This window comes from Neofelis nebulosa, chromosome 10, assembly GCF_028018385.1.
Source record: "Neofelis nebulosa isolate mNeoNeb1 chromosome 10, mNeoNeb1.pri, whole genome shotgun sequence".
Classification (NCBI taxonomy): Eukaryota; Metazoa; Chordata; class Mammalia; order Carnivora; family Felidae; genus Neofelis; species Neofelis nebulosa.
This window is the reverse complement of record NC_080791.1, coordinates 19,449,833-19,467,182: the sequence shown is the minus strand read 5'-3', so window position 1 is coordinate 19,467,182 and position 17,350 is coordinate 19,449,833. Positions and strand designations below refer to the sequence as shown.

Below are 17,350 nucleotides of genomic sequence, written 5' to 3'. Positions count from 1 at the left end.
TGCAAATGTCACCCGGAAAATACGAGGACAACAAAAATATTTTTTTTATTATTATTATTATTATTATTATTATTATTATCATTACTTTAAATATAAAATGCCCTTCCATTCCTATGCTGTCTATATTAGGCCCTGTCCCTACCCCTCTCCCTTCTCTTCCTTAATCTTTTTCATTTGCAGAGTTAGAATCCTGCCTTCTGACTGTCTGAGGTGTCGTCTATTTTTAAATTTCCAGAATTACAGTTCCCTTATCAAAAAAGATGACAGAAAGAGTTAAGAAAAGGCAAAGGGACAGCACTGCTTAAAACATAAAACTGTTTTTTTGTGTCACCGACACAGCACGACGGATCAAATCTGGATTTTGAACATATTTTCAGGTTGTGCACTGGTGTGTAGCATTTTAGAGAGACATGATGCACAAGTTACCAGAAAGAATACAGAAATTTCTCGTGGGGAGAAATCTTCCAACAGTTTTATCCAGAAGCTAAACCCTCATGTTGTTTTAGTGTGCAAATGACTCTTATTCCAATCTGGGTTTGGAGGCTTGATCCGAGAGGCCTTTAACTGGCATTTAGGACGTGGTGTTCTTTAGCAAGAAAGCTGTCCATTTTTCTTCTCTCTGGGGAAACTGCAGTTTAGGAGAGGCACAAAGCTGAGAATATAACCAAGGGCAGAAAAAAATTCACCCCCGTGTTCTATTTGTCACACTGACCCCGCAGGTCACAACCTGCAAGTTTATGGATCGGTGGGGCCTTGCCTCTGCATAAGCATGTTTTCTGGACTTTGGCTGAAGCGAAATTCCTGACTTCTGAAAGAGGAGTGGGTGTGGACTTCCAGCAGGAATAGCCAGTGGGAAGGAAGTAATATTCATTAAGAGTGTCTCATGCAAGCCGTGCGGGGCTAAGCATGCTCAGTGTAAATTCTCCTGTAGCTTGTCAAGCTATGTTTGAACTCGTTCCAGAATGCTGGATTTACTTTTTTTTTTTCCACCAGAAAGAATGCTCGATTAGACTGCATTTTGCCTTTTCTTTCTTTTCTTTCTTTCTTTCCTTTTTCTTTCTTTCTTTCCTTCTCTTTCTTTCTTTCTTTCCTTCCTTCTTTTTCTTTCTTTCCTTCTCTTTCTTTTTTCCTTCCTTCTTTTTTTCTTTTCTTTCTTTCTTTCTTTCTTTCTTTCTTTCTTTCTTTCTTTCTTTCTTTCTTTCTTTCTTTCTTTTCTTCCTGCCAGAAGATTGGAAACAATGCTCATTTCTGATCAGTTCAGTAATACAATGTCCTTCAATGTCCACTTGAGCATTTCAGTGGCGAAGAAAAGAAACTTTGCTACCTGGGAACTGAAGACTGCTTAGGTCAGTGAATGCTAATAAAGTCCTTAAGGACTCATGGAACCAGGAGTTAACTTTTCTCAACTGTGAAGGTAATCTACAGCAAATTTAATTGCCTTTTCAACTGAGTGGGTATACACCAATTTTTTTTTTCACACAAAGTGTATGTTTTTCATATGTTGGAGTGATTTTCCAAACCCAGGGAAAATATGTCTTTGGGTTAATTTGCATTTGAAAGGGCCTCTTTTCGTATTAGAAGTTCTCTCTCTCTGCCACAAATTATGTGTTTTTCAAACAAATATTGTGGTAAGCTGATGTAGCCATAATGGTCTGAATGTGGATGTGTTCTGTGTTACATTAATTCTTGGCGCGGGTTAGTTTGGTGAAAGTTACTGCTTTTGTGACTGCCAAAGATGAAAGAGAGTTTGTTTTTTGCTGCTGTTGTTTTTGGAACTTTTGGTGGGCTTTGAGGCGGCGTTGTGAGCCCCTTCTGGAGAGGAGAGTCCTCTCTTTCTGTGTGTAATGTGAATTTCTCACGGTGTTCAGCTGTAACTCTGAGAAAGGGCTACAGTGTTTTTAGAATCTGTGTAGGAGTCGAGTTTTCTTTTTAAAAATGTAGTTTTGGAGGGAAACAGTACTGGAGAAAGGCAGAAACAAGGTTTGTAATGCAGAAATTAAATCAAGACCTTCTTGGTGAATAGTAAGCAGTGAATGCAAAAAATATTGCATGCTATATACTCCCTGGTTTAGTTTAGATTAATAATTTTCCTTTCGGATTAACAGAAAGTACATCAGACTTTGAAGTGTGCTGTCTTCTATATCAATTGTGATAGCACAGAAAACTCAGATTGGAGAGATGTTAGGGTCTCAGAAGAAGCAGGTTAGCAAGGGCGGCCCCTTTAAAGCATCTGGGGGCTGAGGTTATGAAGCCACATGGCCTCTTGAAGGAACGGTGCATCCTGGGCTAAGCAGTTCAGTTTTATTCAAGACTTTTAAGAGTAAGAGGGGATTTATTTCTTTTCAAAATAAGAACAGCCAGGCGAGGATTATTGATCAGCCAGGGATTAAATATTTGCTGGATTACAAAGCATCACATATTATCGATGTGTAAATCAGACTGACCAGCTAGCTATTCAGGGGCTGTAAATGAAAATACCATAGCTCCAGACGGAATCAGAGGTAGCAGCCCCCTGCCCGTCATTCTCCATTTTTATGTGGGCGAAAGGGATGATAGAGGTGGGGCAGGGTGTGAAATAGGACGGCACTGAGGAGCTGACCTTGCTCTTTTTTAACTTCTGTCCATCTGTTCTTACTGGGCAGCTGAAGCAGTGAGCAGAGTGGGAAGGGGCCTCAGGGGAGACGAGGAAGAAGAGGCCAGACCCCGCCAGGCCTGTGATCTGCTCCCCGTCCTGTGATTTAGACCTAAGAAGAGAAGCTAAGTGGATGCATCTAAATCCACTGCCTTCTGCTCCCAGAGCTTTGATTTAGTACCAGTTGTTGCAATTCTGCACCTGCCTCTGGTTTTCTTTTTTTTTAAATTTTTTTTTTTCAACGTTTTTTATTTATTTTTGGGACAGAGAGAGACAGAGCATGAACGGGGGAGGGGCAGAGAGAGAGGGAGACACAGAATCGGAAACAGGCTCCAGGCTCCGAGCCATCGGCCCAGAGCCTGACGCGGGGCTCGAACTCACGGACCGCGAGATCGTGACCTGGCTGAAGTCGGACGCTTAACCGACTGCGCCACCCAGGCGCCCCTGCCTCTGGTTTTCATAAGTAATAGCAGCTCCCACACATAGGTGGTGGTTTATCTGTTATAGATTGATCCCCAAGGAGATAGCCACAGTAATTCAGGCTTGTTTTGGTTTTTCCTTTCTTCCCTAACATGTGGCATAGATCTTGATAAGTTTAATTGAAACAACAAATCCTTTCGGGGATGGGAGAGCACAGTTCTCCGTGAGTGTGTGTGTGTGTGTGTGTGTGTGTGTGTGTGTGTGTGTGTGTGCGCGCGCGCGCGCGAGCACGCATGCGTGCCGTCTGGGCTCTGGGACAGCGCAGCTTGGAAGGCTTTCCTCGGCCAAGGGCATTTGTCTGGAGTCAGGGACCCTTTCACTGCCTTGGCTCTGTCTGTATAGAAAAAGAGGAGGCACACATTCTGGAGCATTCTTTTCTCCGATTCCCCTTTCCTATCAATGCACCCCCTCTCCAATGCTGTTCCGCCTTCATGACCCATGTCTTGAAAAATGGCACTGAAACCTTTTCCAGGCACAAAGGAAACCCGAAGGCCTCTTTCTGTTTGCATCTGGATAAAATTTAGATTGTGACAAGGGAAAGTGGGTGGGAGAAGAAAAGGCTGACGTCACAGTTTCAAAAATGCATAGAACGGAATCCCAGAGGTTTTCTTGCCTAGAGTTTTCGGACTGTTTTTGTGACGTGCCCACACCCTACCCACGGGGCTTGGGGCAGGCAAGTATCTATCCATATTTTGTAGCGGAGCGCAGCGGGTCGTCCAAAGCAGAGTCAGACCCAGCACACAGAGCCTTCAAGCTCCCGTTTAAGACTTCACCTGCGCCCTCACGGGAATGATTTGAGATGCGTTTCTGCATCTTGAACTCAGTTTCCCCATTCACTTGGAGGGTTTGGACAATGACAGTTATTTTGTGCCACAGCCTCTCCAACTGGATCTGTTAGTTTAACGGTTTCTTAAATTTGAGAAGCCCTTCAGACCTTTCAGGGAACTTTCTCGTCTTTCCTTTTATCTTTGCCGCCACCTGTTAAAATCGACTGGACCGGTGTTGACGTCTTCATCTGACAAAAGACAAAACCGAGAGACTGGTTGACTCGATGCCCCCGGGTCAGAGGCTGGATGAGCGTCCAGGTTGCCCAACTGAGGGTTTGGAATTTGAATGTACGTAGGGGTTACGGACGTACGGAGGGTACGTACGAGTAGTCTCATGGTTCATGAAGGGGGAAAGTGTGTCAGGGGCTTTACGTACCGTTTGTCCCACGATGCAGGGGAAAACCCGGGCTGGAAGAGTTATGGATGTCACCCACAGTCACACTTAGGGAGCTGGGAAGCTGGCTCTGCATCCTAGCTGTAGGACCCCGACGTGCGTGCCATGTGGAATCGTGACCAAGCACACACGCTTCGCTGGGTTTCTCTGCGTCTCGTTTTCCTTGTAGGTAACATGGGGTGCCGGGTGGATTCTGTGAGATGACGTCTGTAAAATATTCAGCATGGTGCTTTGCGCGGCGAACCCCATGGTGTTCCGAATAGTGACGCCTGTCGTTTTTTGTGTTCCGTGTCACCCGAGGTGAGTGCAGGTTACTCTTAGTGTGAACCCCAATCAGCTCTTCAGCTCAACTCCCGGATTCTCAGGGCAGTTGTGCTAAGTGAGTGACCATCAACCTGTGAGTAGCGCTTAAGGCGTTGTTATTGAAAATACAAAAACGGTGCTGACTGGCAGGGAGGTAGCGAGGGCAAAGGCGGTGTTCGTCGTCTCTGCCCAGGGAGAGGCTGGCAGGAGGTTACCCAGGCGGATGCGTCTGGGGTGAGCAGGACCGTTGAGTCAAATTGAGTCATCTCTGGTGGCCTTCGCTTGCTGCTGAGCAGACTGTTGGCGTGTGAGATGTCTCTCTGAAGGGAAGAGTGGCTAGCCAGGGGTTATAGATCCCGGGCTCCTAGATCCAGTTGGCATGGAAAAGCAAATGGGGGCACTTGTGCACACAGGCTGTAGAACTGCCACGATTTTGTATTTCTTGGCCCTTCTGACCAGCAGTGACGGGCCTTTGAGGTTGATGGAGTGTCTGAGCTTACACGTGGCATGATGTTAGAAAGATCCCCTTAGAGAGAGACAGCTCCAGGGTCCACTTCTGACCAAATCAGAGCTTTGTAATTGAGGTCCCCTCCCCCCCATAGAGGGCTGTCAGTGCATGTCACAGCCCCGCAAAACCAAACAGAGGGCAGAGCACTCGCCGGAACAAATGGTACATAGGAATTGAAGGGCAAAGCGTCAAAACAGGTGTGATGGTACCCGAGTATGAAGCCGATTTCAGGGACTGTGGCTGACGAATCAAGATTTTAAATGTCTATTTAACATTCTTAAACGCTTTAGAGTTTCGGTGCCTTGCCACGACCCTTCGGTCGCTTGTCCATGCTGGGAAGGGAAGGTCACCGTGGGGGGTTGGGGGCTGTAGGTGGGTGTTGGTTTCTTGAGCATCTATTATGTATCCTCCACTAGGTTTGATGCTTTACCAACCTTAGCTTCTTTAAGTTCACGGTATCCCTGTGGGGAGTTTAAAGAGGAGGAAATCTTCTGGGAGGGAAGAGGGTATATGGCCACGGAGGCAAAGAGAGTTCACCGGATCGGCCAACTGAGCATACAACACCATGTAGAGTTAGGAAGACATCCGGGAAGCATTTTTAGGTGGAAAAAGGCAGTGGTGGTCCGATAGCCTCTCAGCCGTTGAGTAGTATTTCCGCGAGTTCCTTCGATGGGAGATGCCGGCCTTGCCTCAATCTGGGATCCATCACCGTGTATTGTCCAGAGTTGGGCAAGTCCGTTCCCACAGTGCTTGATTAGCTCTTTGCACACCACCTGCCTTTGGGGGAGCCACTCCACTTGAACAGCAAGTCGAAATTCTCTTTTTGTTCCCCCACAAATCAGTCCTTAAAAATTTTGCAGCTTCAGCAGTCAAAAATCCCTGTAATTATCAGGCAGTATCCTGTAACTTAAAAACAGAATTTGGAATGAAATGCCTGGGATTTGGGTTCCGGCTCTGGAGTTTCCAAGCTGTGTGACTTCGAGTAAATTAATTTCACTCCCCTGTACCTCAGTTTTCACACCTGAGGACTGGAAGACCAGTGAGAACTGCCTCAGGTGGGATCACCATTAAAGTGAGTTTTAAACATGTGGCCTGCTTTACCTGTGGTTATTCCTTCCCCCTCAGCTGCTACCGGAGAGTTCTCGTGCTTTCTGCTTTTCTGTTCTAAAAAAAGGCTTCTCCTTCACTTACTTAGATGGGAGGTGGTCTTGCGGGCAGTGCTGGGCAAACTGGTTTATATCAGAATATTGAAAACTCTTTTTTCTTTTTTTGCCCAAGTTAACTTTGTATTTGCCAGATTATTGGAAGGTGGACGTCTTTGAAAAGACAGGGGAACCAGACAGAAAATGTAGCCAGAGCAGAACTGGATCAACCATAGGAAGTTCCCAGATGCCATGAGAAATGGATAACAAACCAAGGGTACCAAACGAATTGTTGACACACGTCTATTTGCACATACTCCCTGAGAAGTTGGGAGAACCGCCCCCCCCCACCCACCCCGCCCCATTAGGATGGCTACTTAAAAGAAAATAACAAGAGTTGGTGAGGATGTGGAAAAATTGGAACCCCGTACCCTGTCGGTGAGAATGTGAAATAGTATGGCTGCTGTGGAAAACAATATGGCGGTTCCTCACAAAGGTAAACATGGGATTACCTGTGATCAAACAATTCCACTTCTGACCCACAATAATTGAAAGCAGGGTCTCAAAGGGAGATTTGAACACCCATGTTCATGGCTGCATTATTCACCGTAGCCAAATGATGGAGGCAACCCAAGGGTGTATCAGTGGCTGAATGGATAAACAAAACGTGGCGTATACATGCAATGGAATATTATCCAGCCTTAAAAAGGAAAGGAATTCTCGCATGTGCCACAACATGGATGAACCTTGAGGACCTCACGCTATGGGAGGCAGACCAGGCACATGCACACAGTTACTGTAAGATTCCACTTATATGGAAAATGGGAAGTGGGGAGTTATTCTTTTAATGGGTACAGAGTTTGAGTTTGGGAGGATGAGAATGTTCTGGGCATGGGTGCTGGCAATGGTTGCACAAAATGCGAATGTACTTAATGTCACTGGACTGCATATTTTAAAATGAGCAAGGATAGTAAATTTTATAGTATGTATATTCTATCACAATTAAGACCAAAAGCCACTGAGAATGTAAACAGTGGAGTAGATAGTTTGTAAGGGCTTACCTACTGGAAGTATTTGTTTCATTACTGAAATTCAGCTGGTGGGAGAGGAAGATGAGGCTCAAACTGAGGAGGAAAAGAGAACCAAATGACTCAACAAACGCACTTCGTGGAAGCGGGGGAAAAAAAAAAAAGGACACGGGAGAAGAAAAGAGGGCTCTTGGTACAGAGAAATGCAATTTCCAGAATTTCTATGTGTGAGGTTCTTAGGGGCGGGGTTTCTTGGACACTGTGTTCACGCAGCAAGCATGCTACTTTAGATCATTCATTCGGGGTGGCATTTAGGTGCTGATACAGATGTGGGGGTACCGAAAGCCCATGAGCCACCTCTTTTTGCTAGACCTTGAATTTCCTATTGGATTACATTTTTACCAGAGGCTACCTCTGTGAAAGGTCTGTGGTGAGTAAAACTGTGGAGCTCAACAGAAATTAAACAGCTACTCATAATCAGGTAGAGGAGGGGAAAGAAAGCAAGGAGCACGTGTTTCAATCCTTTCAACCCTCTCAGTTGCCTCTCGGTCCGTTTTCTAAAGGGAGCCTTCCCAAGGTCCTTTGGCTGCAGAGTGGCGAGGCCGGGACTAGAACCCCGGGTCTAAGTGAGAGCCTGAAGCTTATTCTGTTTCATCACACTTCAGGCTTTAGGCATTACATGGCCTCAGTTAACTGTGTAAAACCATCCTTCCCTGCCTTTGCTGTCAGCAGCCACAGAGGGAAGTTTTTCTGGAACCAGATATATGTCTCACACACACAGCTTCGGACCCTCCCAGGGGGCTTCCGGGGGGCGGGGGCCGGGGTGGGGGTGCTGGGGGGCAGCATTAGCATCCACAATCTGAACATCATTTTTAATTTTCACAAATATTCGCATAGCAACATTTAACCTTTCTGGGGCGGGGGGTGGGGTGGGGGGAAGCTCCAGGAGCAGAGGTGCCCGGGGAACATCTTTTCTGCGGTGCTCTCTCGGGCTCAGGTGTTGGAATAAATGAACCCGGAGTGCACCGGCCCCTCCCTGGAAGGCTGTTCTCAGGCTCCTTTGTTTGGTTTATGTATAGCCATCAATGCATCATTCCTTCTGCTTCAGCTGTTTGAGAATCCCATCTTCTCTATTGATTTCCCACAGAACGTTTACTGCTCTCCAAGGTGTGACCTGTACCTCTGGCTAATTTATTTCTGTCATGGCTGTAGGATTTAGGAATGAAGGGGGGAGGGGAGAGAGGGGGAGTGGGGAGAGAGTGATGTGTCCAAGATGTGGGAAGTGAATTCGGCATTGGAGCCCCCGGCAGGCCTGCCCGCGGCTCTGGAGGGCAGTTCTATGCACCCAGCAAGGGGACTTTGTTTGGAAATCTGCTCGGCAGGATGGAAGCCCAACCACGGGGTTTCAGGAGGCCAGGAATTAGAGCAGGGCCCCATGGGGATGGAATAGCAACGAAAGAATGTGTTTGAAAATAACGTCTTGACTGTCCAGGAGCCAGTCACCATATTGAGCAGTATGTGGTCTTTTTTTTTTTTTTTTTTCTTTTTTAATGAAATGATGGAAAACTGCTACTGGGGTCAGGGAGGCGAACAGCGAAGTCATATTCTCTTCTTCATGGGATTTTTCAACAACAGGGCATCCATGTCTCAGTCCCTGGAACTGGGATCGCACAGACCTACATGTGAGATATTAAATCGAACCACTTGAACATAAGCACCCCCCTTGCCCTCCATGCCCACGATGCACCCGGTGACCCTTTCCGTGGTCTGATTTTATCAGATCACGATTCGAATGTCCACTTCGTTGTTGCCGCCCGTGGAGACAACTTCTGTCTTCTTAAGAAAAACTGGTGATAACCTTCCGCAAGGAAGGATGTAGATTATTTCTCATGTTGGCCTGGATGGGGACTCACATTTGTTGAGTGAGTGGAGAGGTCATATCTGAAGAGCACTTTAACGTTTTCAAGATCGGGGCGCCTGGGTGGCTCCGTCGGTTAAGCGTCCGACTTCGGCCCAGGTCACGATCTCACGGTTGGTGAGTTCGAACCCCGCGTCGGGCTCTGTGCGGACAGCTCGGGGCCTGGAGCCTGCTTCGGATTCTGTGTCTTTCCTTCCCTGCTCACACTCTGTCTCTCTCTCTTTCCAAATAAAGATTAAAAAAAAAATTAAGAAAGAGAAGTTTTCAAGATCTTTTTCATATACGTTATTTTATTTCATTTCCAGAACAAAGCTAAGAAGGAGGTATTGTTCTTTTCCGTGCATGCTTGAAGAAATGCTGGCTCGGTCACGATCTCACGGTCCGTGAGTTAGAGCCCCGCGTCGGGCTCTGGGCTGATGGCTCAGAGCCTGGAGCCTGTTTCCGATTCTGTGTCTCCCTCTCTCTCTGCCCCTCCCCCGTTCATGCTCTGTCTCTCTCTGTCCCAAAAAAAAAAAAAAAAAAAAAAAAAAAACGTTGAAAAAAAAGAAATGCTGGCTCACGGGCCAGCCTGTTGCCTCGCTGAGGTCACGTGGCTCATCAATAGCAAATACAGGATTCAAGTCCAGGGTGTCTGCTTCTAGGTTCCGCTGGGATTCCACGATACCTCAGGAGTGCAGGGGCCACGATATGTTACCAGGATCACCCACTGAGTAGTGGAAGCTGGGCAGTAAGTGGCATGAGGGCCAAAATTTGCCCAAACACTTAGAAAGTCACTAAGGGGATGAATCAGAGCTGAACCAAACATGCAGGTTACGAAACATCCACTCGTATGATTCTTGCCTACCATCAGTCTGTCTGAGGTGTGATAAAGCCTTGGGAAGAAGGGTAAACCATTCATCTCATATACTAGCCTCCAACCCCACCCCAACGCGCATGCAGCTTCTCTGTCACTCTTTGGAGGGAATAAAATCAACTATCTCCACATGTGTTATCATCAATTATAATATACCTTGGGCTGGGCATTAGAATAGCAGTTTGCTGTGAGGCTGGCTAATGGAGTTCATGTCTATAAACTCCAGACAGTCCAAGAACCTTTCTTTTTTCCACAGTGTGTGGTGTATAAGGGGCTTCTGTGATGTCAGTAGGAAAACAAGATGGCGGGTATGGGAGGCTGGTTCCAGTTTTCACAACTGGAACCCAGACTACCTGTAACCGTCCAACTCTGGGGAAGAGGAGCCCACTTCATCTCGCCTGCTGGCCAGACAGGTAATCTCAGCACCCACCTCAGAGCCTGAAGGAACCTCAGAGCCTCGGTGTAGAGGTGCCAACTTGAGTCACTCCATTTTTAGAAACGTATGGCATGACAGTACCATGGAAAGGCTTCGGTCCTGGGTAAGTACTTACAGTTAAAGAAGAAGGGATGGGGTGCCTGGGTGGCTCAGTCGGTTAAGCGTCCGACTCTTGGTTTTGGCTCAGGTTTGTGATCTCATGGTTTGGGAGATTGAGCCCCATGTTGGGCTCTGCACGTGTGGAGCCTGCTTGGGATTCTCCCTCTCTCTCTCCCTCTTTGCCCCTCTCCCGCTCGTTCTCTCTCCCTTTCTCTCTCTCAAAAAAAAAAAATAAATAAATAAACTTAAAAAAAAAAAAGAAGGGATAATCTTGGAGCCAAATTAAAAAAGTCCAGTGCATAGGACTAAGAGTAACTGTAAATATCCCTGGGATAGCTGAAGTTGGTTTGGTTTGAGAAGATCTGGCCTTTGAAAAGAATCTTCTTCTCTTCCTTTATATGTGGCAGACTGCATTCCCGCCACCTGTGAGGTAACCTTTGTCTCGGGACTTAGGATTTTTGAGAGGGGAGGGATGCGCTACAAAATAAACGCTCCAGAGAAAGTCATAGTCGCTTCCGCATCAACAGTGTGCGAGGCTGCGTTTCGCTGTTTCCCTCGCCAGGGGCAAATTTTATTTCTCTGCTCCTTTCCTTTCTGCAAGCAGGTTTAGGATACCGACACCTCCCTTGAAGTTGGCCTGAAGTAGCATGTTGTTCCAGAGAGAACTCAGGACTCACAGATTGTTTTTTTTTTTTTTTAATGTTTATTTATTTTTGAGACAGAGAGAGACAGAGCATGAATGGGGGAGGGGCAGAGAGAGGGAGACACAGAATTCGAAACAGGCTCCAGGCTCTGAGCTGTCAGCACAGAGCCTGGACGCGGGGCTCGAACTCACGGACCGCGAGATCATGACCTGAGCCGAAGTCGGCCGCTTAACCGACTGAACCACCCAGGCACCCCAACACAGATTGTTTTTTAAGAAAGCCTGAATTTGCGTACGGGTTCCACAGCTTATGAGCTGTGCGGCTACAACGTGTAACTGTTAACAATCGATTTCTGCATCTGTAAAATGGGTCTGTTAGCATCTGTCCTAACTCACGGAGTTGTCGTGTTGAACCTTGAGAGACGGTGGGCGGAAAGGTGTTTTGTGAACTCAAGCATACTGTCCGGGAAAGAATGTGCCCTGTATTCTTTTGAGCTCTTCGGACGTGGGGACAACTGGTGTTCTCTCAACGATCTATGATATCAGAATGATAGAATGTTCCAGCGTGTTTCCACTTACCATCAAAACTTACTGGGGGCTATGATTTGGAACTCACCTACAGCTCACCACGAAAATGCCAGATACACACCTTGTCTCTGCTCTGTCTCCCCTCGCCCTAACCCTTCCTGAACGTCCTGCCTCTGTGCTCTGAGAGTACGTCCAGCTCCCGTATCGGGTCCTGTTCTTCTTTGGAGATGTGCCTGGGAACCTCTTTGAGGGAAGCCTCCTCATCTCACCGCTCCTGGAGTTTCCACAACTGTTGGCACAAAGCGACATGGGGAGGGGCTGGCCTGTGTGCAGACAGCAACCGGGCTCTGAGTTGCAAATACCTCCACTCTCGGGTCGGAACGTAGCGTGTCATAAAGACAACAGACCATGTGAATTTTGAGTCTGATGATGCAATGGTGATGAAGATCTGCTACATGATGGGTTAGGTTTTTGCTGGGCTAATACGAAAACCTACAAACCCTTTATACAATTGGGAAAAGCTTTGTTGGGGAAATTGCCTTATGAACTGTAGGGGGCTGACTTACGAACATATATTTACAGTTCAGCTTGGTTAGGACTTGAGGCTTTTCTTCTCTTTTCTTTTTTAATTTTTTTTAATGTTTATTTTTGAGAGAGACAGAGACAGAGCATGAGCAGGGGAGGAGTAGAGAGGGAGACACAGAATCCGAAGCAGGCTTCAGGCTCTGGGCTGTCAGCGCAGAGCCCGACGCGGGGCTCGAACACACGAACTGTAAGATCATGACCTGAGCCGAAGTCAGATGCCTAACCGACCGAGCCACCCAGGTACCCCGAGGCTTTTCTTGGCTCTGAATGTGCAGACCCTTCTTCCAATTTTAGTTTTATAGAAACATTGTATCATCAATGGAGTGAGTTAAGACTTGGTTAGTGTGGGTCGCTGGAGGACCTCCAGTGCTGGGTGGCTGGAGACAGAGGGGGTCCCGTCCTGGTTCTGCCACTTACCGGCTGTGACAGTGGATTCCTCACTTACAAAATAAAGACGGTGATGATAATACTCCGTGCACAGGGTCGTTGTTAGAAGTGGTTTGTGGAATAGAACAGGTTAGACAAAGAAAGTTGTGACACTGACTTAGTGCAGTATAAACACAGCTTCCCATTTTTTTTTTTTAATGCTTATTTATTTTGGAGAGAGAGAGAGAGTGAATAGGGGAGGGACAGAGAGAGGGGTGGGGGGACAGAGGATCCTAACCAGGCTCTTCACTGACCGCAGAGAGCCTGTTGTGGGGCTCAGACTCATGAACCGTGAGATCATGACCTGAGCCAAAGTTGAATGTTCAACCGACTGAGCCACCCGGGCTCCCCAGGCTGTGACCTCTTTTGAGTGTTAATTGAGGGTGGGATGCTCAGAGAGCACTGGAGATCAAAAATTCCCACAGATACTTTACGTACGGATCAGGAGTTGGCAAAACTGTGCTACAGACACACAATGGAATATTATTCAGCCGTAAAAAGGAGTGAAGCACTAACACAGGGAACGGTGTGGATGAACGTCCAGGGCATTCTGCTGAGTAAAAGAAACCAGTCCCAAAAGATCATGTATTGTATGGTTCTGTTTATATAAAGTATCCAGAATAGGTAAATCCATAGAAACAGAGAGTGGATTGGTGGTTGCCAGGGGCTGGGGGGCAGTGGGAAACAGGGAGTAGCAGCATAATGGGCATGGGGCTTTCTTTGGGGATGATCAAAATGTATTCGAATCCGATACAGCACCACATGGAGAATGTACTAAATATCACAGAAGCATTCACTTGCATATGGTAAATTTCAGGGGCGCCTGGGTGGCTCAGTCGGTTAAGCATCCGAGTTTGGCTCAGGTCATGATGTCATGGTTCATACGATCAAGCCCCACATCAGGCTCTGGGCTGAAACTGTAGAGCCTGCTTGGGGTTTTCTCTCCTTCTCTCTCGGCAGCCCCCGCATTCTCTCTCTCAAAAATAAACTTAAAAAAAACCACACACACACAAATAAAATAAACAACCAGAAAGAAAGTGGTTAATTTTATGTGCATTTTCTGTGCCTTTCACCTCAGTGAAAAGAATTCTGCAGAAAACCCACACCTGAATAAGTTTACTATATAGGAAAGCTTTCTGACTCTTTACATGGTCTTGATCATTGGCTGAGTTTTGTGAAGAAACGTCTCCTCGACTTCTGTACATTTTTTTCTGAAGGCAGTGGCGTCGTCTTGGTTTTCTGTACCTCCACGAGTCCTCAAGTTCTGTTGTAGGTGCTCTTTTCATTTATTCACTTGGTGTCCCGGAGAATGATAATGAATGTGTGATCCCGGACAGAGGACTGCAACCTGGCTGTGCAACTTTGGCAGGCATCTTAACCTCTCTGGTCTTAGCGAGACACCAGTTAGATTATCTCTTGGGACTCGGAGTTTTACGGTGCTAGATTTAAGAAATGAGCAGTGCATTGTTGGGTTCCCTTTAAATATTCTGCCAGCTCATTCCTCTGGTTCTTTTACTTTGAATTCATTTATCAAACCTTGCTAGGCAGACAGAAAAAAAAATTATACTTTGAATTAGCCTTCTTTTTTTTTTTTTCCCATTAAATCTCATTAATGAGGAAAACATTCATTTCCATATCTATGGTCAAACTACTTTTGACCACGGGGAAACTTTGCTTCGTGTTTTTTAAGAGAAAAATGCCCAAAGCGTGAAATTGATGTACTTTTAAGGTTGGAAAAGCCTCAAAAATGATTTTTATCTTTAATTATCATACGTATCAAAAAATACGCACTGCAATAACTTAATAGCCCATCAAAACACTATCTTCAAGGGTCATTTAGCATTTCCATGATAAATTGCTATTTTTAGACGCTTATGTAACCAAACAAAGAATGTGTTCTTGGCTATGGCCATGAAGACAAGTTATTATCGTGGGAGGGACAAAGGAATCTGAGAGGCCCATGAGAGACGGATCCAATTGCAGAGGACATTTTATAGTGTGCCCTTTCTCTTCAGTCTCCATTTTCTGCAATCAGAATAATGTAGTGCTTTTCAGAGCCATTTTCCTTTTTGAAGTGCTCTTTCCTCATTAGTTCATAAACACTCATCAATGAATTTTCCTCCTCGTCTTGGAAGTTGGAGTAAAAAGAAAGATAATCGCTTTCTATTTCGTAAGTATGATTCCCTCCGGGACTTCCCCCTCTTGTGCTTTTAATGGAAACATAAGAAATAAATGATACCTCCTCGTTTGAAAGGACCAAAGACTACCATTCGTTCCATACAGAGCCAGTGGAAATTTACTGCAGATATCAATGACCTTTAGCAACTACCCAAGTGTGGTAACAGAAGGAATGTCTGTCTCCCATTACCAAGCTCTGGAACGCTTTAGTGTCTCCTGAGGACAGGGAGCTCGAAGGATGCCTTGGAGGGGGCGGGGGGTTCTTCGTCAGTGAGTTAAATATGGTAGAGTTGAGCTGAGAAGAGGTGGTCTTTGTCTGAGCATGGGTCTTCAGTGGCCGTCGCGTCTCTGGTTTCCAGGGTCAGAAGGGAACGGCTTCAGAATTTTCTGTTCTGTTTGCGTTCTCCGCGCTGTAGCAACTTCGTTCCATTTAGCCTGGGCTAGCTATGACTTTCCCAGTTTCTGCTGCGGTGAATTGCATTCCGCCTACTTAAAGCAGCTCCTAGACCATTGTAGCTGCACGTGGGTGGGGGAAGGGGTTCAGGGAAGACAATTTACGGCATAAGCTACGTCTGATTGGGTTTCTGCTGGCTTGTAGTTTATAGTAGCCTTACCCAATAGGCATATAACACAAGCAACTAACGTGAGCCATGTGCGTTTTGTTAAATTTTATGGTAACCACATTAAAAAAAAGTAAGACCAAGTAAGCGAAATGGATGGGTTAATACATATTTTCTCAAAACTACAGTTCACTCTGGTGGTTACGTTCGGTGCGGAAATGAACCACGGCATGAATGAATTATGATCTCTCCCCCTCCCCATTTTGCTTTCTGTTTTGCTGTATCTCGAGCACCAAGAAATGACAAGACTGTTGATGTCAGATAGTGGTTAGGATTTGACCGGGTTTCATTTGAGCCCAGTCCTAGAGCAGCTGCGCTGTAAGTGGTTTTTCCACATACTCTTAGTTTTTTGGTATCATCATCTCCCAAGATAATCTTTTGTGCTTGTTTTTATGTGGTGGTGTTCTCACGAAGAAAAAGGCTCCTGCTTATACCTGTGGCCTCTCATCTCAGTTCAACTGAAAAAATTCTAAAGGGCGGCAGCCATGACCGAAGGAGACAAGTGTCAAGATGGCTGCAAATCCCCTTCCAGAGGCTTGACGTCCCATTCTTGGGCTAAAGACCTCCTTTTTTCTTTAGAAAAATGTCACAAAAATTTGGTCTATCATTCCACCGACTGGACCTTTAGCCGTTGGCACTTCCGATATCTATAGGGGAACAATAATTAATGTTGGTAATTGGTTATCTTTGAACAGTGACCATGAGCAAGGCACTGTGGTAGGTGCTGTGAGAGACCCAAGAAAGGAGTGCCACCCTCCGCTGTCCCCAAGGAGCTTAGCCTGATGGTGAAAATAAGCTCGATACACAGAGTCATGGTCAAGGTTCTTAAAGCGTTAGGGCAGAAATATCCGCAGGGTAGTCAGATGACCCTGATGTACGACGAGACAGAGTGAACAAATAAATATTTGCCAAGGCCCTACTCCAAGCCAGGAGGTTTACCAGATGCCAGTAACAATGAAGGTGAAGACGGCTTCTCTTTCTGAGGATCCCCTAAACTACTGTGAGATGGGGTGAAAAACAGCCACCTGAAACGCCATGCGAGCTATGATATAATGGGGAGCTAGGACTACAGAAATGCAGAGGAAGGTGAGACCAATGCCTCCAGTCCAAAGTTGGGGTCAGATCTTGAGGGGCAATGCTGATAGGGCTGGTTTTCCAAATAGGAGTTCGCTGGCCAGACAGGGAGAGGAAAACAGCCTGGAGAGAAGGGGACAAGAGTGAAGGTAAATGTGGTTCTAGGGCTGGGGAGCCCTGGAGAGAAGTCGTATACTTGAGGAAGTTCAGTTCTCTAAAAGACAGTGGATTCTATCTTAGGATACCCGATTCCGATTCTGCCTCTGTTGTGTTCCCTACAATTCGTGGATGTTTAAGAAAATACCGTAGGTTGCTAAGATTGGGTGATCTTTCACTTTTATTTAAAAACTAGCCCATCAGTGACTATTAATCACTCTAATGAGAGGCACCATGCCACCGTGCTTAAGTGCTGACTCTGGAAGGCAGACTACCTGGCTTCAAATCCCAACTCTTCCGCTAAAATCTCTGATATTTAGCCTCTCGGTACTTCAGTTTGCTCATCTGTAAACTGGGAGATCAAAATAGCATTTACCTCAAGGGTTACTGTTAGTAATGCAACAAGTTATGATATGGGAAGGGCATAGAATAGTGTCTGATTCACGGGAGGAACCCTAAATGTTTCCTAAATCTAATGAAAGCAATATTTAGAGTTCCAGTGGTTCTGCAATGGCAAACC

General features: G+C 46.1%; 1 long non-coding RNA gene across 1 annotated transcript in view; it reads left to right on the top strand.

Moving 5' to 3' along the window:
* The first annotated feature begins 1,212 nt into the window (after window positions 1-1,212).
* Window positions 1,213-17,350, top strand: part of LOC131486962 (uncharacterized) — a 75,460-nt gene continuing 59,322 nt past the window's right edge. The window contains exon 1 of the long non-coding RNA XR_009249542.1: window positions 1,213-1,414. This is a non-coding gene — a long non-coding RNA (uncharacterized LOC131486962). The remainder of the gene's footprint in view (window positions 1,415-17,350) is intronic.